At 40.4% G+C, this 23,464-nt stretch overlaps 1 protein-coding gene across 4 annotated transcripts in view; it reads left to right on the forward strand.

The window, feature by feature from the left end:
- Positions 1–23,464, forward strand: part of GRID2 (glutamate ionotropic receptor delta type subunit 2) — a 1,039,989-nt gene that overhangs the window by 664,122 nt on the left and 352,403 nt on the right. The window lies entirely within an intron of this gene.

Consider the following 23,464-nt stretch of genomic DNA (forward strand, 5'->3'; position numbering starts at 1 on the left):
TTGTTAAAGGATAACTGAGTCCTGTTTGGTTTATCAATGATCATGGATAAATGAAACAGTTTATAAATGGGTAAAAGTGAGTATTCTTATCTAAATACTATGATATCAAATGAAGTATTTAAATCAGTTATGCCAAAGAAGGCATTCAAGGAGTGTATCTTAAAACAGGCAACTTAATTGATATTAAGAATCTTAAATCTGAATTAAATCCTAGAATTTCACTGTTAGTGTCTGTCTCCTTGCCAGGAATACATGGTGTAAACCATTTGGTGTTTTAACAGGAGAAGCTGTTAATATCTTAAATTACAGTAGCATTTCAATATCAATCATTAGTTTACAGTTTAAATCTAATTATGTGGCAATGCTTTAAGTAACTTCCATCTCACCAGCCCTTCTTGAAGTCCTGGTAATATCATATTGCAGAAGCAGTGCTGAAGTGGACAGTGGCTGCTTCCTGATGCTGCTTTGCTTTTCTTAGCTATAATGGTGCAGCTACCGCTTGCTTCAAGAGATGAACAGAATGTGAGCTGTGGTGAGTGCTGTAAAGTTTAGGATAGGAGCAGAGTGTTGCTTGGTACACAGTTCAGAGAGTTATATAATCCTCTCTCTTCTCTAATTTCATGGGAGGAGGAAAATACACCTTGTGGAGGCTAGGTTGGATTCAAATTTGCTGCTGTCATCCTTTTATTGGCTCTTAGTAACATTTCCGCTCATAAATATGTAGTCTGCTACTGCACATGAAGTAAGGTTATAATTATTCCTCAATTTGATAGTTGTACTTCCTCTGTCTCTGTGGCAGGAAATTCTCAGAGTATCTTTAAAGTTAGAGTTTTTTAACTCTTTTTATTTAGTTCATTTTCTGAGATATTTCTTCAATTTTATCAGGGTTTAAAAGGAATTGAATTTCTGCTTCAATTAATTACCCTTATGTCACATATAAAACTTTTCAAATTCTTAAAGTAGTCTTTTTTAAACTTAGTGAATTCTTAAAGAGAGTCTTCAAACTTGTATAGTCATTAAATAATTCATTGTCTTTTTTTCTTACCAGTCTTCAGAGAGGTTCCTCTTTTCCTGAGTTTGGTGAAGAGTTGCTTAAGCATTGCCAGATAACTAACTAATTTCCCAATTAATATAAATATTCTCTACTCAAATGGCTTCTAATATCAATAACCAGTTTAGCTACATCGTTAGCGTCGACGTTGGTATTACAAGAGTTCCATCTGAAGTACACTGAGAAACCGGCCCCTGGAGGTGCCCTCGAGGGGGGGGGGGTTACTGGCAGGAATCAGGGCCTGCAGAAGAGCCAGTCTCTGGGCATCCTAACAAGAACAGCTGGCCTGTAGTAGGCTGCCTAACTGGGTACGGCACCTGATTGATTGGAAGAGTCAGCAGATGGGCTCTTAAACCCAACAGCAGCTGTTCAAAGTGTTCAGCCATGGCTGAGAGAGCTCCTGATCTGCCTTGCCTCATTCCATGTAACCCAGTTCTGACTCTGTGTTCCAATTCCTGACTTCTGACTTTGCTCTGGCATCTGGCCTCTGATTCCGGTTCGGACGATGGGCTCTGAATCCTGGCTACTGACACCTGCACTAACCACTAGACCCGATGCCTGCCCTAAGCCCTAGGCCTGACCCCTGCTCCATCTATTCTGTATGATTGTCCACATCCCCAGTCACTGACAGGCATTTTGATAAATGGACTCAATGTAAGGGCCTGTATGTTCTTAGCCATAATGTTACCTTGTGATTTCATACATCAGTATAAGGTAATAGTAAAATGAGCATGTTTTTTGTACAGCAGCCACTAATCAGTGCTCATAAGCTGCATAACCATTTTCAGATGATGGTATTTTGTAGGAATGGCAGCAGGCATGAGATGTCACAGTATTCATAAGTTTCTAAGTACAAGTGTCTATTGTACTGGAGCAGAAAATGACTCCAAATTTGTTTTTTTGTTGTTACTTAGAGATTTTATTCATGTGTTTAATTGTTCATTGTCTCTCCTGTTAAGACATGATACACATTGTTCTATGAACAGAAAATCCACCCTCTCCCAACCCCCACTGAATACAGAAGAAATGGTATCCTCTTAGGTCTGCTCTAGACTAGGAAATTAGGTCAGTATAATTTTCACACCCCTGAGCAACCCAGTTAAACTGATCTAGCCACTGGTGTAGACAGTGCTAGCTCGATGGGAGAATTCTCCCATCAACCTAGCTATCACCTCTTGGGGAGGTGGATTACCTAAGCTGACAGGAGGGGAGGAAAACCATTAACTTCAGCTGGACTACTCTTGTGAGTAAACTTACAGATTTATAAATCTTTATAGCATCGGGTCCTATATTCCTAAAATATCTGATATGTAGAGATATCCTGGTTTCTCTCCCTAATTCTCTGACTAATGGATGCCTGGATTACCATAAAAAGTACAATTGGAGTCCTGGTTTAGAATGGAATGGTTCTTGCAAACGTGTGATGGTTGAAAGGTCTTTCATTTTAAAGTTTTCATCTCATCTTTCTGAGGTAGTGCTTAATGCCTTTAAGCTTTCTAATTATGTTTTTTTTAACAATGGCTATATGCTTTTCCCTGTTCTGGAATCTTGCAATCTTCTTCCCCCTTTTCCCTCCAAATCTTGAAGATCACCTTTAACATCTGGTAACAAGAATCCAAACTAATCCTCTTTGGGAAATAAACAGAAAAAGACCTACAGTAATTCCAAGCCATGGTGAAAAGTGTGGGGAAACAATTTTTAGTAGTGTGGTTCCATTCAATTATTAAAGAACTGTAAAGAAGGTTCAGATTATGGTGTAGTGGTGAACTTCTTTGTGCATTTTTTCCGTCCTTTAAAAACTGTGCAAGTTCTAGAAAAAGGTCCCCCCCGCCCCTCCTTAAAACAACCAAGACTTAGAACTTTAGCAGCTGCTAAGGTCTTGAAACTTTCAAATGTTTCTATAGATGTACAAACTTATACTAGTTCTTCTTCATTGTTACCATGATTGTAATGTAATTGCAGTTCCGTTAACATCCATCCACATTGGAGGTGGTCTCAAGCTGCAAACTTTGCATCTGGATCCAGCTTTCAAACATCCAGAAGTCCAGAATTTTGGAGGTGTTTATATCCGGGGAGTCCATGAGCCCATTATAAAAATAGTTACTGTTTGCAGAGTTTGGATCCAGATTTTAAAAACCCTAAACTTCGGGTGGTTTGGATCAGGCATTTTGATTTGAGTCCATCTTTAATCTAACAGAGTTACCAACATTTTACCATATTAACCATAGCATTCTACCACAGTAATTACAGTATTTTACAGTGTCCTCATATGAATTGCTATTCCCGTCTCTTAGTTATTGAATCTATTCCTGGTCTCTTGAATTTCACCTGACCTTAATAACAAAAAAAATTGTGTTTCTATATTCCCTACTTTGTCTCTAGGGCTGTACGATTCATTTAACCTCTGTTAGTTTCTGCTGAGTCAATGTACTTCAGAAAACACGCAACAAGCACCAGATGTTCAAATATGGCGGCATCCCTTTTAACCTGCAGTGTAGAATGCATCTTCAACTTTTGCCATGAGTAACTCTTAATGCAGTAGATCAAGGATGCTTCAGTGGTTTTAAGACATAGTGCACAGTCACAACTCTGAAATGATGTTAACAAATCTCTGGCCAGTTACTGTAGTAGAAGTTGAGACTTGACTCTGGTGTTGTGTATTTGACGGAAGGACAAACGTGATGTACCATCAATTTATTAAGATAAAACTGTATGGAATTAAGGGATTAAGTTTCTACATTTTATAGGTGATGGGATAATATGAAATCCTCCTTAAAACTAGCAAAAAGAACAGGAGGACTTGTGGCACCTTAGAGACAAACAAATTTATTTGAGCATAAGCTTTCGTGAGCTACAGCTCACTTCATCGGATGCATGTCATGGGAAATACAGTGAGGAGATTTTATATACACAGAGAACATGAAACAATGGGTGCCACCATACAGACTGTAAAAAGAGTGATCTCCTGCTGGTAATAACTCACCTTACCTGATCACTTTTGTTACAGTCTCTATGGTAACACCCATTGTTTCATGTTCTCTATGTGTATAAAATCTCCCCACTGTATTTTCCACTACATGCATCCGATGAAGTGAAGTGTAGCTCATGAAAGCTTAGGCTCAAATAAATTTGTTAGTCTCTAAGGTGCCACAAGTCCTCCTTTTCTTTTTGTGGATACAGGCTAACATGGCTGCTACTCTGAAACCTGTCCTTAAAACTAGGTTTGACTTTAATATGAAAGATTACAGGGTTTATCATGAAGGAAGCTAAGTGTTTTGATCCATGCAGAATCTAACAGACTTACTGAGGTCTTGTACAGACCTCCTGGGCTTCCAGTGACAAAAATATCCTTAGGCTAACACAGTTTCATTACTAATGGATCCATCTTGCAGTTATAATAATCAAAAGCTCAAATAAAGGTTTATTTGGGGGCTTTCACCCTTATTATTGCACTTGTATGTTACATTTTATTTTTTTTTAAAGTTTAGAACCCAGATTTTATTTCAGTTCCTGTGCTTTTTAGAGGGATTTTCTTTAGGCAGCCTCAAGCCTACAATTGGCAAACACAGCCTGTTAGAACTTTATTAAACTGCTTTTGATTCTTGAACTCCTATTACTAGACAAAATGCTTTCAGCCTTCTTATTTAGAGAGGAGCTGAATACTAAGTTGGTGTTCAAGTCAGAAACACTGGCTATCTCATTTGAACCTCTGCCACTGTTGTTCTCAGACATGCGAAATTGACGGGCAAAGGGCCACTGTAAAGCTGAAAAGGGGAAAAAACTGATGGGTTTAGTGACATTTTGTCACTTGAACAGTGGCCTTCATTAATGATGTCTGTGATTGGAAATGAAATACTTTCTGTTTCAGTAATACTGAATTTATGCTGGACTGGGAATATCCTGAAAGAAAAGAGTGAAGAAGAAAAAATATGCTGCTTTATGCTCTAAACCGGAAGATTTGCAACTGTTTCTTCCCCAACTCTTTTATAAATGGATCTAAATTCAAGTTTACAAAACTGGGGGCAATGAAAGTGAAACCAGATGTCCCCTTTTATTGTTGCTTTGTCCCTAATAAACTATGCAAAATGTGTCCCTGGTGCAATAAGGACCAGATTTTAGAAAAAGCTTCATGCTCCATCCATTACCTGAATGGAATGGGCAGATTTGCAAAATTGCTCAGCCTCCAGCAGCTCCTATTAAGGAAAATCTGACTGATCACTTCTGAAAATGCAGCCCTAAAATGTTCACATTATAATAATGAAAAAAAATTAGTTCAGCCTTTGATTTTCAATTGCAAATCCAATGTCTGCATTTTATATTTATTTCTTCTTCAAAAGATTGCTGCCTTAAATGCCTTGGAATATTGTCGTGGTGCTCGCATGCCTGCAACCTCTAAAAAACCAGTACAACTGTTTAGCACCTCAGAACAAAAGAGTGACGCCAAAGCGACTGGTTTAATTTCAAGTGTTTAATGTTTATTCCTGTTTGCTAGTAGTTGCCTTCTAGGTGAGTATTGTTATACTCAGCCATGCAGAAGCCATTGGACCATCCTTCCCCACTCTATTATTTTGTTATACAAGAGCAGAAACTGGGTGTTGGTGGTAGAGGGGGACAAATTGCATCAAGCTGTCATGCTGTCTGGGGTGGCTCATGACCATGAGTGCCTACCTCAGGACAGACTGTCAAACAGAGGACAGACATCTCAAATGTGGGTTGTGCGTTCTATAATTAGATTTCACTAAGCTAGTAACAAATATGATCTCCTGGATTACTATCAAAGTCCTACCATGGAGTCACAGGCAGTCCTCTTAAACTCTCCTCTATCTTGCCACCCAGACAAACTGAACTTAATAATAAATGGTCACTTGCACCAAAAATCACCCCACATTTAGGTAGCTCTAGGTACTCTAGAACCTACGCCAAAGGCAATGCTTGCAGCCAATCCTGTAATAAACTATCTAAAGGTTTGTTCACTAGGAAAAAGGAATCAGAGTTACCTACAGGTTAAAGCAAGCAAACATACACAAGTTACCATCTAAATCTTAAGCATGACAGAATTGTAGTGATCTGTCTGCTCAAAGTATCTTTCAGAGCAGCCCCAGAAAGCAACCCCAGAAAATCTCTGGCTTCAGTTTGAACTCTGAAAGGCCAGAGACTCTAAACAACAAAAAAGATGCAGTTTCTTCTTATCAGGGATTTGTATTCCCTTCCCCCAAAGTTCAAGATGATGGGACACAACTTCACGTGTGTCTCTCCTCTTCCTGGATGTTGCGGGAGAAATCAACAAAGCCTTTTGTTGTCTGATGTTCCACAATGGTTTGCCTGGTATCTACAGGGCCTTCTTTTGTTGGGCAGGAGATAACACCTCTTGTGGCAAACTAGTATTTCAGCCTTGGTAACGTTTCTCTTCTGACTGGGAAGGGAGGAGTGATTACAGTTTCAGAGCAAACATTTTTATAGTTACAGAGCAAACATTTAAATATTATCTTATAACATGGGCTGTAGATATTACAAGTGAGATTACTACCTGCAGCAACATATAAGCATTTCCTATACCCTAAAAACAATATACATTTTTATAAGATTAATACCTATTTTGAGCAGAAGTAACATACAAGTGATGTGGTCTGGTCTCCAACTAGGAGGTTGTCAGTTCTTAGCGAATGCCTGCAGCCTGGGCAAGACCTGGTATCTGGCCTGCCAGCGTCACAGAAGCTACTGTAAACAGATTATCATATGAGCTTCTGTAAAGCCCCTTGTTTGACAACATTTTCAGATTTGTGACTGTGGTCCTAAGATTTCAGGCTACTGTGGTCTGGGTACCAGCTTTATAAAAGAATATTAAAAACCCTTTCTTATAACATGAACCTTTGCATAACACACTCAATCACTGGCTTAAAAAACAGTTGTGCAGGGTAGGGGACATTGTACACTCGTGACAAGAAGCAATCAGCAAGTCTCTGAGATGGCCATAGGAATTTTTTTTTTTTTAAACACTGCAGTTCATTTATTTTTGGTTCACAGTACAGCAGGCATTCTCACACTTTTCATCATGGCTTTGTCTTGAGAGAGCATTCCTTCGACAAGCTCCCTACTGGTCTACCAATTATAATTCCATTTCTGATTGTGCAACATCCCAACTACAACTACTATAGCAGTTGCCTACATGGGAAGGAAATGTTAGAAAGTATATATGAAAATTAGCTGCCCATAAACTGGTAAATATTTTGTCCTTTTTTGAATACTCACACTGTATCCTGTTGTTTTCTCATTTGAGTCCCATTTGTTCTGTTCCTTTCTCTCCCCATGCTCTCCTGCACATATTTCCCAGCCACCTGGTCATGGGCACATGCTCCCTTTCACATTCTGCATGATTGCCTGGTCCCCTAATCTTCTCTATGTGCTGCCCAGGATGCTGCTTTCTTGTACTAACGCCCACTTTCCCTGAGCGTCCCCTTCAGCTGGCAGCTCCAGTCCCTAGGGGTGACTCCTATTTCCTTTCTTCCTTCTCTATATGGCAGGGGCCCCTAACGTAGGAAGCTAGGTTAGTTCCTCATCTTTGTTTGTGGTCGCTTCCAGAGGAGTCCAAGCGCTTCTTTAAAGAATTAGCTGGAAACAAGGAGAAGCCACCACCATCTAACCTGCCAGTTCACTATGGACCACAAGCATGTCTGCCACTGTCAACAGTTAGAGAACTTTTGTATAATAAATTGCTGCTGTTGTAAAAATGTGAAGGGCCAAACCAAGTTGCCCCCCGTCCATATATCTGCCTTAGAGATAAATGACTTCAGTGATTTCTAGTGTGAGAGATTCTGCTGAAAGAGGCTGGGAGGTTGACCGTTCCTGAAATAACACTAAGAGCACTTAGAGAGGAGACCCGGGAGGAAGAGGGTGGGAGAAGGTTTTAAAACTATGGACAGGAAGGGGAGGAATATCATATGTCAGGCAGACCATGCTGACAGCTTTCTGGACCACAGCCCTCTTCCTTTGCACGAGTTGTCTTCATTCTCTTCAAATTCTTCCTCAAACTCCATTTATATCATTTGCTTTGACTTCTGTTCCTGACTTTCTACTTGTGCAGAACTGATTCTCTCTCACTTAAACTGAGGTAAATCAGGAGTAAATCAGTCATGTTACCCTGGTATAAAATCAGGGTAGATGAGAGGACATGCAGAAATCCAGTCTTCATTCAAAAATACCAGACCTATCATTTCAGTTAGAAATATCAGATAATATGATTCCTTTCTTGTAGAACAAGATTCACATGGCTTTATTTGTTTCAGTCATTTTATTTCTTTCCCTGAAGTGAGTGCAGCTATGCCAATCTAAACCAGGTGGGGAATCCGTTTCAGGTGTGTGGGGTTTTCAAGTTCAATATCTGTGATTTTCATTATTCATTTTCTTAATGAAGTTACAGCTATATTTAGATATCATTATAAATAATTATATAGTTCTGTATATGTATGCACATAGATGTATAATTAGATAATATACAATAAATTAATGTGTATTTACATGACTTCTCTGGTAGATATGTGTTGGCATTATTATGACAGTCATCATTATGGCTTTGGTGTCTGCAAGAGAGAGCCAAGATGTGCCCACATATGATAGTGATGACTGCCATAGTAATGCCAGCAAATACCTGTCAGAGAAGTCATGTAAACGCATATGCATTTGTTATATACTGTGTCTCTGGGCCACGCAGCAGGACAATGGTAGAGATGGGAATAGAACCCAAGTCCCAATCCAGTCTATCCACTAGGCTACACTCCTAATTTAACAGAAGACTTAGCTGCAGCCTCCCATCCAGAATTGCTTCTCTCAGAAAACAGCTCCTGGTTATTTATTCCATCACTTTGGGAAATTTTCCAGTTCTAACCCATTCTCAGAAAGGTGAGGATTCACTAACGGCTCCCACCTGGATTTAAGCTCTTGAGGGAATCCTTGCTTCTTCTGTTCTCCTCTATCTCTGTGGCAAGTTAGAGTAACCAATCTGGATTAGAGACCACGCTTGGTCCAGCCAGCCAAGTCCATAGCCTTTCTGTTTGTCTCCTAGCTCTGGACTGACAAGAGTTTAGCACAAAATATAAACAGAACTGATATCTCTGGGTAGGCATAAAGATGGAATGCAGACCTCTCCAAGTACTATTTGAACTGAATAAAATGCTCTTCCATCACAAATAGAACAGAATTCTAGCATCTTTTAGAAAAGATTCTGAGGCATTTCTACAAGAAAATAAGAGGCACAATCAGGAAACTATGCCTCAGCTAAACAAAGTCTATAATTTGTATGGGGTTGTCATAAATATAAAGGGAAGGGTAAACACCTTTAAAATCCCTCCTGGCCAGAGGAAAAACCCTTTCACCTGTAAAGGGTTAAGAAGCTAGGATAACCTTGCTGGCACCTGACCAAAATGACGAATGAGGAGACAAGATACTTTCAAAAGCTGGGGGGAGGGAGAAACAAAGCTCTCTGTCTCTCTTTCTGTCTGCGTGATGCTTTTGCCGGGGACAGAGCAGGAATGGAGTCTTAGAACTTAGTAAGTAATCTAGTTAGATATGCGTTAGATTCTGATTTTATTAAATGGCTGAGAGAATAATCTGTGCTGAATGGAATAGATATTCCTGTTTTTGTGTCTTTTTGTAAGTTAAGGTTTTGCCTAGAGGGATTCTCTATGTTTTGAATCTAATTACCCTGTCAGGTATTTACCATCCTGATTTTACAGAGGTGATTCTTTTTACTTTTTTTCTATTAAAATTCTTCTTTTAAGAAACTGAATGCTTTTTCATTGTTCTTAAGATCCAAGGGTTTGGGTCTGTGGTCACCTATGCAAATTGGTGAGGATTTTTATCAAAACTTCCCCAGGAAAGGGGGTGTAAGATTTGGAAGGATTTTTGGGGGAAAGATGTTTCCAAATGGACTCGTTCCCAGTAACTGGTGTTAGACGTTTGGTGGTGGCAGCGAAAGTCGAAGGGCAAAAGGTAAAATAGTTTGTACCTGGGGGAAGTTTTAACCTAAGCTGGTAAAAGTAAGCTTTGGAGGTTTTCATGCAGGTCCCCACATCTGTACCTTAGATTTCAGAGTGGGGAAGGAACCTTGACAGGGGTTTTGAGGTATTAATTATTTCTTTGAAACCTGCAGCTCCCACAGGAGTGCAGTACAGTGGTGATTGGTGAGAAATGCTGTTCTTCTACATTTGCCATCTGTCACTTCAACAGGCAACATAATGATATGCATATTGCTTTGATTTCAGACAAAGTACTTAAGAGTAGGCCAATACTTTCCCTAACAGTTCTTTGTTACAAGTTTTTCATTGGAACAATCATACTTTTTCTATTAAAAATGGTGATAGTAGATCGCAAGAGCTAAATTTTAATCTATGAGAAAAACATGATTCTTGAGATGAAATGAAAGATAATGTTTAAATCCTTAAATTGTTTAATGCTGCTACTTAAAGTTTGTCATATAACAGGTATGTTTTCAAAGAGTTGTGCTTATTTTTAGGTGTGATTTCTACTGTATGCATATAGTATTTAATTCTTCTGAAACCCTTTCGGAGTGCAATATCCAGAATGCACAAGTGATTCCAGGCAAAAAGGATTTTGTGTTCACAATCTCTTTAGTTGATGATTATGGTGATATTAGTGACATTATTTACTCTGATTGAACATCTAACTTTTGAGTTACTTTCATATATGCCTGCAACATAAGGCATTGTATCATTAGAACTGTCTCCATTTCTCTTAAAATACCAGTAAAATTTGGGAGATGAATTCTTCCCTAGAGCTTGGACTTTTTCAAATATAATTAGAATGGCAAGCCAAGTCAATATAAGCCTAATTATTTAGTAGAATGACCCAATTTCCTTTAGTTTAAAGCTATCTTGTTTTGAAATAAATCTGAAATAAAGGGAAAACTGATCAGGTCTTTTGAAAAGTGAGGCTAATTCTTTTTCCTTTCAAAAGAGATATAAAACTTTCATGAGTCAAATTGAATTGAAAAGGATTAAAAACACTGCCACCCCAATTGTCTCTAGGAGGGAGACTGAAAATACAAAGTATAATGAACTAAACTCGTTTTCCAAAGTGATTTAGAAGCTTGATTTTTATTGATTGGGGATTGGGTAGCAATAACCCTTGGGAAGGTTTCTTGCAACTTGCACCCACAATACAGTACAGTCAGGCCTTGATTTACATGATTGTTTGGTGGTGGGTTTTTTTTGTTTTTTGTTTTTGTTTTGTTGGGTTTTTTTGGATAGTTTCAGTTATGCATGGTCAATTAATTGTGACCCTTTATTTTTGTACTCAGTAGGGATTCACTTTTACACGGTGCAATGCGTTTGCCAAGATGCACAAATCAGTGGCGTAGGCAGGACCCGACACTTGGGTGGACTCTGACTTTGGGTGGGTGGGCGGGCGGGCAATGATGAGGATGGGGGAGGGATGGGGCACCTCTCCCCTCACCCCTTCCAGCCGGTGTTGGGTGGGGGGCATGGAAACTCTGGCCAAGGGCCCCCCAGCCCCAGCTGCAGTCAGGGCATGGGGGCTTGCCCCGCTCTGCCCACCCACCTGATGCTCCAGCCGGGGAGCGTGGTCCAGGGTTCACCCCACTCTGCCCGGAGCTCCTGTGGGGGAGTGGGGTCAGGGCATGGAGGCTTGTCTGCTCTCTGGCAGTAATGTTGGGCAGGTGGAGTGGGGTAAGCCCACCATGCCCTGACCCCGCTCCCCGGCAGGACCGCAGGGTGGAGTGGGGCAAGCCCTCGACACCGCTTTCTGGCAGAAGAGCTGAGGGAGTGGGCAGAGCTGTGCAAGCCCCCGCGTCCCAACCCCCTGCTCCCAGGTGCATGCCTTGGGAGGCCCCTTGCCAGAGCGTCCATGGCCGCCCACCAGGCCAGCTGGAGGGGATGAGTGGGAGGTGGCCCTGATCCTTCCTGCCCTCATCCCTCCTACCTCCCCTCCCCTGCCCCCATCATTGCCCACCCACCCAAAGTCAGGGCCTACCCTACTGCTCCACACTCCCCAGTTTCCCCAGACACCCCAGATGAACACTCAGAGTTCTGACTTCAACAACATGATGATAATGCTGATACTGTATCAGATTCATCCTCAACATTAGGAAAGGTTAGTACCTGTACTGTAGTAAGTTTAAATTTCATTAAAAATGTTTTAATAAACCCTGTAGTACTGTACTGTATTATATACATTAGGAAGGTCATCTTGTGAGCCTGGAACCTAAATACTTATTTCCCATAGACCCTTGGTATCTTTTTACATGATTTCTGTTTGCACGGTGTTTTTTTAAGAACATAACCACAGTGTAAATCGAGGCCTTACTGTACTTCCTTTTGCATGGAAGTAAACTCTAGGGATCAGAATACAGGTCTGGATTGCAAGTACTTCATAATAAAACAAACAACCACTGTCACGTTTTGGGGGTTTTGTGTGGAGTTTGGAATTGGACAGAGATTAAAGGTAGATTCCAAACATACTGACTTTAGTAAAGAGAAATTTTTGTGAACTTCAGTTTCTGCTGTGCAAAAATGAGCTTTATGGATCAGTGACCCATTTTCCCACTGAGAAGCTGAAGGGCTGAGAGAAGAGACAAAGAAAAGGTCTTGCTGTGACACCAGCTGTCAAGGTTCCTTCCCCACTCTGAATTCTAGGGTACAGATGTGGGGACCTGCATGAAACCCCCCCCTAAGCTTATTTTTACCAGCTTAGGTTAAAACTTCCCCAAGGTACAAACTATTTTACATTTTGCCCTTGGACTTTATTGCTGCCACCACCAAGCGTCTAACAAATATATAACAGGGAAAGAGCCCGCTTGGAAATGTCTCCCCCCCACCAAATCCTCCCAAACCCTACACCCCCTTTCCTGGGGAAGGCTTGATAAAAATCCTCACCAATTTGCATCTCTGAACACAGACCCAAACCCTTGGATCTTAAGAACAATGAAAAAGCAATCAGGTTCTTAAAAGAAGAATTTTAATTGAAGAAAAAGTAAAAGAATCACTTCTGTAAAATCAGGATGGTAAATACCTTACAGGGTAATCAGATTCAAACCACAGACAATCCCTCTAGGCAAAACCTTAAGTTACAAAAAGACACAAAAACAGGAATTTACATTCCATTCAGCACAACTTATTTTATCAGCCATTTAAACAAAACAGAATCTAATGCATATCTAACTAGATTGCTTACTAGCCCTTTACAGGAATTCTGACCTGCATTCCTGCTCTGGTCCAGGCCAAAAAAAAAAAAAAACAGACAGAGAGAGACTTTGTTTCTCCCCCCCTTCAGCTTTGAAAGTATCTTGTCTCCCCATTGGTCATTTTGGTCAGGTGCCAGCGAGGTTATCCTAGCTTCTTAACCCTTTACAGGTGAAGGGGTTTTTCCTCTGGCCAGGAGGGATTTCACTTTATATTTATGACACCAGCAGGAAGTGCTGGGACAGGGAGCCTGATAATAGTCACCAGTTCAGTGAATTTAGCAGCTAGGGGGCAGGGCAGAGGGAAACAGACATAGACTGGGATTCCAAACACAGCCCCTGCAGCAGGAGAATGCATCCCTTGCAATATGTATGGACATGGGGATAACTCGGTGTATCTCATTGCTTTTCTTTTCTGTCTTCAAATCAGATAAACTGGTCTTCAGCTTTTTATCATCTCTCTTCCTCTTTCCTTCTGCCCATTATCTACTGAATAGGCTTGTGGTTTCATCTTCTAGTTTCCACATCACTGCCACAAGAACCATCTACACTACAGGCAATTGCTGCGGGTGCTCAAAATAGTCAAGTCACCACTCTTTAATCAAGTGTATGTTAGAAAATGATACTTAGGTTCTATTGGTTTTATTTTTCTTAAATGTGCACCTTCTGCCTCACACACAAGGACGGATCATTTTTTTTTGGCTGAATCTCAGAGGTCAACAGATCGATATGTCCTTGGGGAAGGTAAGTGGGGAGAGGGATATGAAGATCTGTCTACAAAAGAGTGATTACAGCACATTGTTCTATGAAATAACATTGGCTGCAGTGGCTCATAGTCTTGGATGCAAATGGTTTAGTAGTCTTCCAGCTGGAAGAGTGGAGCTCAGACTACAGTGCCGAAAGCATGGGGTGTTACTGTAGATAGTAGATGTTTGGATGAGGATAGTAGAGCGTTTGGGTCCATGATAAACTCATGGGGAAAATTCAACTAAGACAGCATTTAAAATAATTTCCATGCCAGACAGATCCAGGACAGGGGATTTTGTGATGCTATCCGCTGACTTTAATCGGGATGAAAAAATTGGTTTGATTAAAAAAAAGAAAGAAAGACCAGATGAGGTTCCAGGTCATATCCATTCACACTGTAACATAAAGAAATGGAGCTTCATACTTTCAATGTATGTGCCATGGTACTGTCACAGTTTGTAGATCTGGCCAGTAAGCACTTCTGTGCAAAGTCTCTCTGGCATGACCAAAGATTACGTTGTATTTTGGAGTCTTACAGCGCTGAATTGACTTGGCAGTAGGTATTTGTAGCAAAAATGCATTGAACTATGGTTCAGCAATTTAGATAGTCAATGAATTGTAATATTTGTGTTGTGGGTTCATTAATGTCATGGATAGCAACATGAAATCTGCTTTAATTGTGCTAAAAATTGAGGTTTAGTGATGACAAATGACAGCAGTGAGCATTGCTTAAAAGGAAAAAATGGATGTGTGCATCTAATCCAAAGGAAGAAAAAGACAATAAGATAACACACAGTCCATGAATATTGAATTTCCACTTATTTCTCACAGATAATTAGCTGTTATATATGTATCTTGATCTGTCCATATTCAGTTTAATTTATAACTGCCACAGTTGGTTTCTGGATCCTGTTTATCCTACTCTGCCTTCCATGTTAATGGGTCTTGGAACTCACTGCATTATCATGACCTTGTTGGGAGAAGCAAGAAAGAAGTGGCTAAGAGAAGCCCTACTTATGACCTGATTTAACATGTATCAGTATTATCTTTCTGTTTAGCTGTTGAAGGTAGGATTTTCAAAAGTGCTTACGTGACTTGGAAACACAAGTTTCATTGACTTTCAGTAGGACTTATGCTCCTAAGTCATTTAGGCATCTTTTATACTTTTATACTCCACACTTGCTTTTTATAGCTCCCACCAGCATAGTACCTGAGAACATTTTATGAGCAATATGTCATATACACAAGCTTTTTCTCTCTCCCTCATGTGTGTATGCATGCATGTGTGTATGAGAGAGAGAGATTATGGAAATGTTGTCGTGAAAAGTTGGAATCTGCATTTGATTTTAAAGGCAGAGAAATTAGCAGTTGTTATGACCCTTCAGGGGAATAGTTCTGTAGTTGTGTGCCACCAACTGAAAAAGCTGTATCTTCCAATCCCATGGGTTTCACTCATTTTATGGACAAATGTCTTGGGTCATGATGAATGATGCTACTGTAGTTGGTCATAGTTAAAAAGAAAAAAGAGCCTCAGAAGTAGTTTGGGGCCTATCTTTACCACAGAGAATGGTACTTGTAATACTGAAGAAGACTTACCAGCACCATTTTATATTTGAAGTATCCCTTCCCACGCTATGAGTTGATCATTAAAGCCCCTATCCAGCAAAGAATTTAAGCATGTGCTTAAATTAGAGCATATGTGTAGTGTTTCACTTAAAGTTAAGTACAGGTTGACTGGATTAAGGTATAATTGATTCTAGCCTTATAGAGGAAAACAACTTCCCATTTGGCAATCCTAGTTAAACTAAAATATCTGTTAGTACTGCTGGTGAGTCTGTTGGTAATTGAATCTATATAGCATTCCGGGTATTCAATACATGCTTTTGGACATACTGTGTACAGAGCTAGGAAAATAAAGCTAAACCACCAGGTACAGTGGAGAACAAAACAGTTAATTTTCTATATTATTCCATTAAATTACCAGTTCTGTTTGTAGAGGAGCTATTTGTACGAGTTTATTATTATTATTACAAATGAAAGAAGCTTCTGTGTTGGCAGTGTTGCTGGTTTGCTTCAGATTCTTATATGTAGCCCTTAGATGGTTTGAGAGTGAATGATAAGAGAAGGAGTGATAGTCAGGTTCTTCCAAAGATTCTGGAGTTACTGCCAGTGACAGATGGTTTGTCTTTGCTCATCACTTGTCTTCTTGACAGCATATCTCTGCTCTCTGCAAAATCTATCCCGTTGTGTACTCAAGTCCTTTAGAAGAAGAAAAATACGTTGTTTCAGCCATGATGTTGCACATTGGCTCAACGGCATTCATGTTTGACCAAGTGGAATCCCTTCTTCACAATGCAGTGCAGCATTGATTTTAATAGGCAGTCTGAGAAATTGCTAGAGTTTGAGGTTACTACCTAAGTTTGTAAGTAGCTGTGTGATCCCCAATTCTAAAGTTGCAAAGATTATAAGAATATTACTTTATATCAATACTGTGGATACTTCTGACCTCTTATAAGCAGAACTGCCTGTCCTAAGGGTCTGCCTCCCGTACTCCCACCGAGTAGCCCTTATGCAAGTATTCTCATAGATTTCAACAGGACAGCTCATTTAACTACTTCTCAGTGTGTAGGTAAAGTGGCAGAATTGGGATCTTTGTGTTCGTTATTGCTCTTTGTCTTTTCACAAAATTTGCCTTTCAGGTTGAACTGTTTGTGTGGCTGCTTTAGTAGGACATAAAGAGTAACCTCCACTGGGACAAATCCTCAGGTGGTATAATGCATTATTGCTTCACTGGCTTCAATGGAGCCATGCTAATTTACTCTATCTAAGGATTTGGCCGTTAAATCCCAATATAAAATTGGCCTGCTAAAATGACACTTTGATGTTTGGTGTTGAAGAGTTACGTGATATGGCAATACACATTTGGCAGTGTATCTGAACTCACAACCGGGCTGGAAAGAGAGAGGAAGAAAAATCATTCCCTGAATACTTTGGTTATACCATGACACTGTTGTGCTCCCTGCACAGTAAGGTTGCTGTGGATTGCCAGACACCCAGTGGTGTGAAAGAAATGTCCGCTCAGCAGCACCGGGTCTTTTATTTAATATTGCTGCTTTGGCTGTGAATGTCAGGCGGATGTATTTCAGTGAGAAAAATAAAACAAAGAGCTTCTCATGTTTGAGATTCAAACCTGATACCAGGTTATTAAAATATTGATTTTTCAGGGTTGCAGGATTTCAAGGCAAGTCCACCAAGCTGATGATACATATCACTCCATGCAGCACAGAAAGCTGTGGAAGTGTTTGGACACGGTTTACATACCTGCATGGGCTCACCTATGGCTAGGAAAGAGTTAATTGTTTCATTTAATACTTGTGAAGGATTTCATTTTTCATGGGCTTTCCAGCCCTCATTATGAATGCATACTCTAGTTTAGTTCAATTTTACCCTAAGATGTGAGTTGCATAAACAACACCATCACCTGCTTTCTGTCTCATATGGAAATTTCCAGTCTGTCCCTTTTATGTGTGCAGAGCACTACTTTCTGTCACAAAACCAGCAAGATGGGCAGATGAGTTCCAAAGCTGCACAGTACCCAAAGGTTAGGGTTATTAAACTCCCTAACTTGTGACTACCTGCCAAGGTTCCTTCCCCACTCTGACCTCTAGGGTACAGATGTGGGGACCTGCATGAAAAACCCCCTAAGCTTATTTTTACCAGCTTAGGTTAAAACTTCCCCAAGGTACAAACTATTTTACCTTTTGCCCTTGGACTTTATTGCTGCCACCACCAAGCGTCTAACAGATATATAACAGGGAAAGAGCCCATTTGGAAACGTCTTTGCCCAAAATTCCCCCCAAGCCCTATACCCCCTTTCCTGGGGAAGGCTTGATAAAAATCCTCACCAATTTGCATAGGTGAACACAGACCCAAACTCTTGGATCTTAAGAACAAGGAAAAAGCAATCAGTTCTTAAAAGAAGAATTTTAATTGAAGAAAAAGTAAAAGAATCACTTCTGTAAAATCAGGATGGTAAATACCTTAAAGGGTAATCAGATTCAAAACATAGAGAATCCCTCTAGGCAAAACCTTAAGTTACAAAAAGACACAAAAACAGGAATTTACATTCCATTCAGCACAACTTATTTTATCAGCCATTTAAACAAAACCGAATCTAACGCATATCTAACTAGATTGCTTATTAGCCCTTTACAGGAGTTCTGACCTGCATTCCTGCTCTGGTCCCAACAAAAACAACTCACAGACAGTGAACCCTTTGTTTCCCCCCCCCCTCCAGCTTTGAAAGTATCTTGTCTCCTCATTGGTCATTTTGGTCAGGTGCCAGCAAGGTTGTCTTAGCTTCTTAATCCTTCACAGATGAAGGGGTTTTTCCTCTGGCCAGGAGGGATTTAAAGGTGTTTACCTTCCCTGTATATTTATGACACTGCCCTTTACCAATTTGTTTTAACTTACAGGTATCAGATTCCTTTTAATTACTGCCCTCGCTCTCATGGAACGTATCGGTTTATACATTCCTTTGCCCCCTTCCACAAAACACAGAGTTCAGGCCAGCTCACTGGGTATGCAGGAAGATGTTTCCCTAGACCACAAAGAAATGATATTCTTCCTTTAGTGGATCATCCCCTCAGATGCCGAAAAAATGCTTTATGTTTGCGAACACAGGAGTCATAAAAAATAGTTTCAAAGCAGCTTTATTACATGACCTCCATGACCTTATTACGTGGCCTTTTAGTTAGGAGTACTGAGGTTTAATTTGAACCAGAAATGTTCTTTGCTTCTAATATCTCTCTGTTCATTAAGGCATTCTTATTTGCTCTCTTCCCTCCCCCGTGAAGATGCAATTGACTCCTTAAATGAACAAAACTGAAAACTCAGTAGAAAGTCAAGGGCATTGATTTCAGTGGGTTCAGGATTTCTTCCGGAGAGATTGTTGCCCAAGGTCACACAGGAACTCTGTGGCAGAGCAAATAATTAAATCCTCATCTCCTGACTCCCAATCTGATTACTTGACCACAAGACTATCTTTTATGGGAGAAAACCCACCTCTTCAGAAACTTTCCTAACCCATGATCAACCTCTCAAATAGTCACCTTCAACCCTAAAAAAAACAAAGGGGAAAAGATACTGAAATCTAAACTCTTCTCTGACAGACTTCAGGGCAAAGCGAATTCCTAAAACAATGAGAATTCACGAAGAATGTGAGTCCTTTGTTCTAAAACTGCAGAGATGTTAATTGCCCGCTTCATTTTAAAAGTTCTCCTATAACATGAGTGAGCCCCTTCTTCCTAATCTTTCGACTTTGTGCTTAGCTTGGCCACTCTGGTTACCTTCCCAGACCCGAGGAGGAACTTTATGACATTCAACAATTTTTCCTTCCACCAACAGAATTTGGTCCAATGAAAGATATTAGCTCACCCACCTTATCTCTCTCATTGGCTACAGGTCAGAGGTATTTGTAGTGAGGTGCTGGGGGGGCTGAAGTTTGAACAAATATGTGTCGTATTTGTAGCAGTATGTAATTTTTAAAAAGTGAACCTCAAAGGTCTTGATCTGCTGAAGATGTCCTGGCTGACTGAAGGTTAAAAAGCTGACTGTATTGTATATAAAGAGTCAAATAGGTCAGAAACCAACTTTGAAATAGAAGATAAGGTGGATCAAAATGAGAACAACCAGTGCCTCCGATATATAGCAGTAATCATCCTGGTTTTGCTTTTTAATTAGAGCTGGGTGCGTTATTTTCAGCAAATATTAAATTTGCCAAAAATCTATTTGAGGGGGCACCAAAACTTTCCATGAATATGTACAAATGCACCAAATACTTTTAGCCAAAAAAAATGTGTTGGGACTGAGATGCCATTCAGAAAATAGCCAGAGAAGGAGGAGTGTGGTGATACCAATCCCTCCCTTGTAAGTTTTAGCCCAGTGTCCTGGGATGTGGGAGACCCACACAGTGTGCCCCCTGTTCCTGATGTGGAGAAGGGATTGGAACTTGAGTCTCTGGCATTTCAGGACAGTGCCCCAGCCACAGATGCTCTGATGTGGGTATTTCCCAATCTGTTATGTTAAGAGATACACGGAAGCCATGACACTCTCCTGTAATGTCAGAAACCCAAGTTCAAATTCCATCTTCACATCAGGTAGAGAGGGGAATTGAACCCTGATCTCCCATACCTCAGGCGAGTGCCTTAACTACTAGGCTACAGCTTATAAGGGATGTACTACTATTATCTCCTCCTGCTTCTGCAATTTTGTAATCTAGCCCTTGAAAAGGTATAGAAACAAAATGTTTTGAATCAAATAAATTATTTCATTTGACCCAAAACTGACTTTTCCAATTTGATTTGGGACCCCCCCCCCCAATTTTTTTCAGTACTAAAAAATCAATTATTCACCCATATCTTAATTAGCAAATAATATCTTAATGGGCAACGAATGGTATCTCTGTTTCATGGAGGATTTAAAGAGTTCAAAATTTGGTTTACATTCCAATTCGGAGTAAAACCCCCAAATTCTCCACAAATTGGAATTACCATTCTCTGCTCATCTCTAGTCAGAGCCCTGGCTTCAGGGTAGTCCATCTGGGAAGCTGTCCTGTAGCCTGGAAGCCTGGACTTCTAAGGAACCCCGAACCTAGGAGCTAGGGCTTTTGGGCTCTTGGCTCCCCATCAGCCCACAAAGCAGGCTGCTGAGGAGCAAGGTAGGCACCAGGCAGGTTTTGAAAACTGTCTGACAGGTAAGAGTCTGTTGAAAATCTGCCTGGTTTCTGGCAGCAATAGATCAGAATTGACATGTTCCTGCAGAATGTGTTGATTTCAACAAATCTGCAAATTACAACTAAAAATGTTTCTTTTGAATTTTTCTGAATTTAGTCTTTAACTTTCTATGGCATGACAGTACTAGGAATTTTTCTTTGTGAGGCAGTGCTTGTTTACAAGCACTGGGACTATTACTACTCCCTCAATTTCCAACCTCTCTCTTCTCTTATTATTGGTTATCTTTCAACTGATTTAATACATGATATCTGATCAGGCCAATGACAGCCAGGTTGCGTGCTATGTTGCTTCACATCATTTCAGTGTTCAGTTCTATCTTGTCCCTGGAGGTGTGTCATAAAAGTCTACTGTGGGGAATTCAACAAAATGTCAAAATGATATATTATTATTCCTGAATACACAAGTGGTACAATAAAGACGGGAAAAAATTCAAAATACAAAGTAGGGAGTAGAAACAGAGACGTGTTACTCAAAACAAACAAAAAAGAAAAAATGACAGAAGGGCTCAGGGAAGCCCATTTTAATCATTCAGTAGTTGTAGGGTACTCTGTGGGGGGTCTTGAAAGTCCTTTTGATAGACCAGCATAAGATGAGCAGCTCATTCATCAGGTGCATGCTCAACCACACCTCAGTTACACAGAGGGCTGTTGCTGAATCCCCAGATGTGGTCATTGGCTACACACACCACCCCTTGTCATCTGACATGGCTGAGCTTGCACCATAGATAACATGGCAGCTCAGAGGCAGGCAGTCTCTCTCCTGGCTGAATGATGAGGAAGGAGTTTCTTACAAAGGGAGCATCTCTTTCCTGTTCTGCTTGTGACGATGAATGAGTAAGCTTGTGTGCTTGGCTTGTGCAGCTAATGCACAAACACTGTGTAGCTTGGCACTAGCTCTCTGCTTCTCAGTTGCTTCTCTGTGCTCCTGTGTGGTTAAACTCTTCCACAGGGTAGTTGATGTACAGCTGAATCGAACAATAAGAATAAAAACAGAGGCTATGAAAGTAACAAGCAAAGAGTCCTCTCTAATATCTCACCTCTTAATATCAGGCATTATACGTGAGAAACCGTCTTGACAAAATCCAGGAAATACCACACCTAACACTTCTCAAAGATAAATGGGGAGCCCCTTGCCACTGACTCATCAGTAGCACCAACCAAAATAACCTGACAAAATAGTAGAACCAGTATAATAACATGGAGAATACAGTGCACTGTATCTACATTCAATGTTAGATCATGAATTACTACAAATAATGTTTAAATTTACCCAGAGATACATTGACTCAGCAATCTCATTTCCCCAAATGATCATCTCAGCACTGGAGAGAGTTTCCTGTCTAAGGACTATGTATATGTAGCTGCCCAGAAACTGCTTTTAGTCTATCTCTAGTTTAGAATTTCCTGTACTGTCCATCAATGTAGCAAGCGAGAGCTGACCCCAGTTCCAATGCCTCTGGGTTAATGGTGGTGGTTTTTCAGTTCTGGGACTCTTACCTCTCTTAAGATTAGTAACCAGTTAAATCTGACTCCTTTGGACATAGTATTATATAAATTACAATCATCCCAATGCCAAAAATCAGTGATGTACATCTCTCCAGGCCTCAATAACAATAAACCACTACCATTCATCTACCACAGTGTCAGTGTTGTTTTATGCTTTCACAAAGTAGCATGACAATACCTGGCTCCCTTCCTCTGTGATTTATAGCAGTTCTAGGTGCTTGCTGTTTTAAAGCCAATATCGGTAGGGTTATCAGATAACCAAGATTGGTTTGGTTTGCAGTGCCTGTTCATTTGAAACTAGTCGAATGAACTGAGATGTCCAGCCATTTTTGACATTCTTCTATGATTTTCCCTCCTCTGCTTCCTCCTCCACACTTCCTACTTAGGTGTGAAAGTCAGATCCTGTAGCTGCCTGTTTATTGGGCTCATGACATTGCCAGCCCACCCAACTCTCCTTCTCTTCTTCTTTCTCTTTGTTCCTCCCCTGAGTGAATCTTTCCAATGAATGATGGCACAGAAGAATCAAGAAAGAAGGGGAGGTAGCATTTTAGGCCCACCACAAAGACAGCTTTTGGAATATGTTTCACTGACAAGATAGAAGATGAGGGCAGGGGCAGAAGTGGGAGGGGACAGCAAGGGACCTGTCAAAATAGAGGCAAGAGTAGGTCGTTCTTTACATGTAGTCTCCCAAAACTGCCACAATGACACATTCCTCTCTCTCTCTCAAAAATATCTTTTCCCACCTATTCCTCTATTTTTATAATCCCCAAAGCTTTTAATCTGGATGACCAGAATCTCCCCATTTCCTTCCCACTCACACATCCAAGACAGGTGAACATTGAGAAGGGGTCATGGTTTGGAGATTTCTAAATCTGGTCAGTCTGAGACAGTGGGTATCTTGTCTGAATGCACTGATTCTTTGCCATTCTTTCTTCTGCTCCATCTCACCACACAGTGTTAAAGCAAAAATTATTTCATTTTCTTCTGAATCAACTGAAAACTATTTTCCTCTGTTATGCCTGCAATGAAATACATTTCCATCTTTAATTAGCAAGTCAGACGACAACACAAATGTGTCTGCAGTATTTTGCTAAAGGTTCTCTATCCTCAGCCGAATAATAGAGGTCTTTCAGAGTATGTGCTCCTTCTTTTGTCA

The sequence above is a fragment of the Caretta caretta genome, chromosome 4 (assembly GCF_965140235.1).
Source record: "Caretta caretta isolate rCarCar2 chromosome 4, rCarCar1.hap1, whole genome shotgun sequence".
In the NCBI taxonomy this organism is placed as follows: Eukaryota; Metazoa; Chordata; order Testudines; family Cheloniidae; genus Caretta; species Caretta caretta.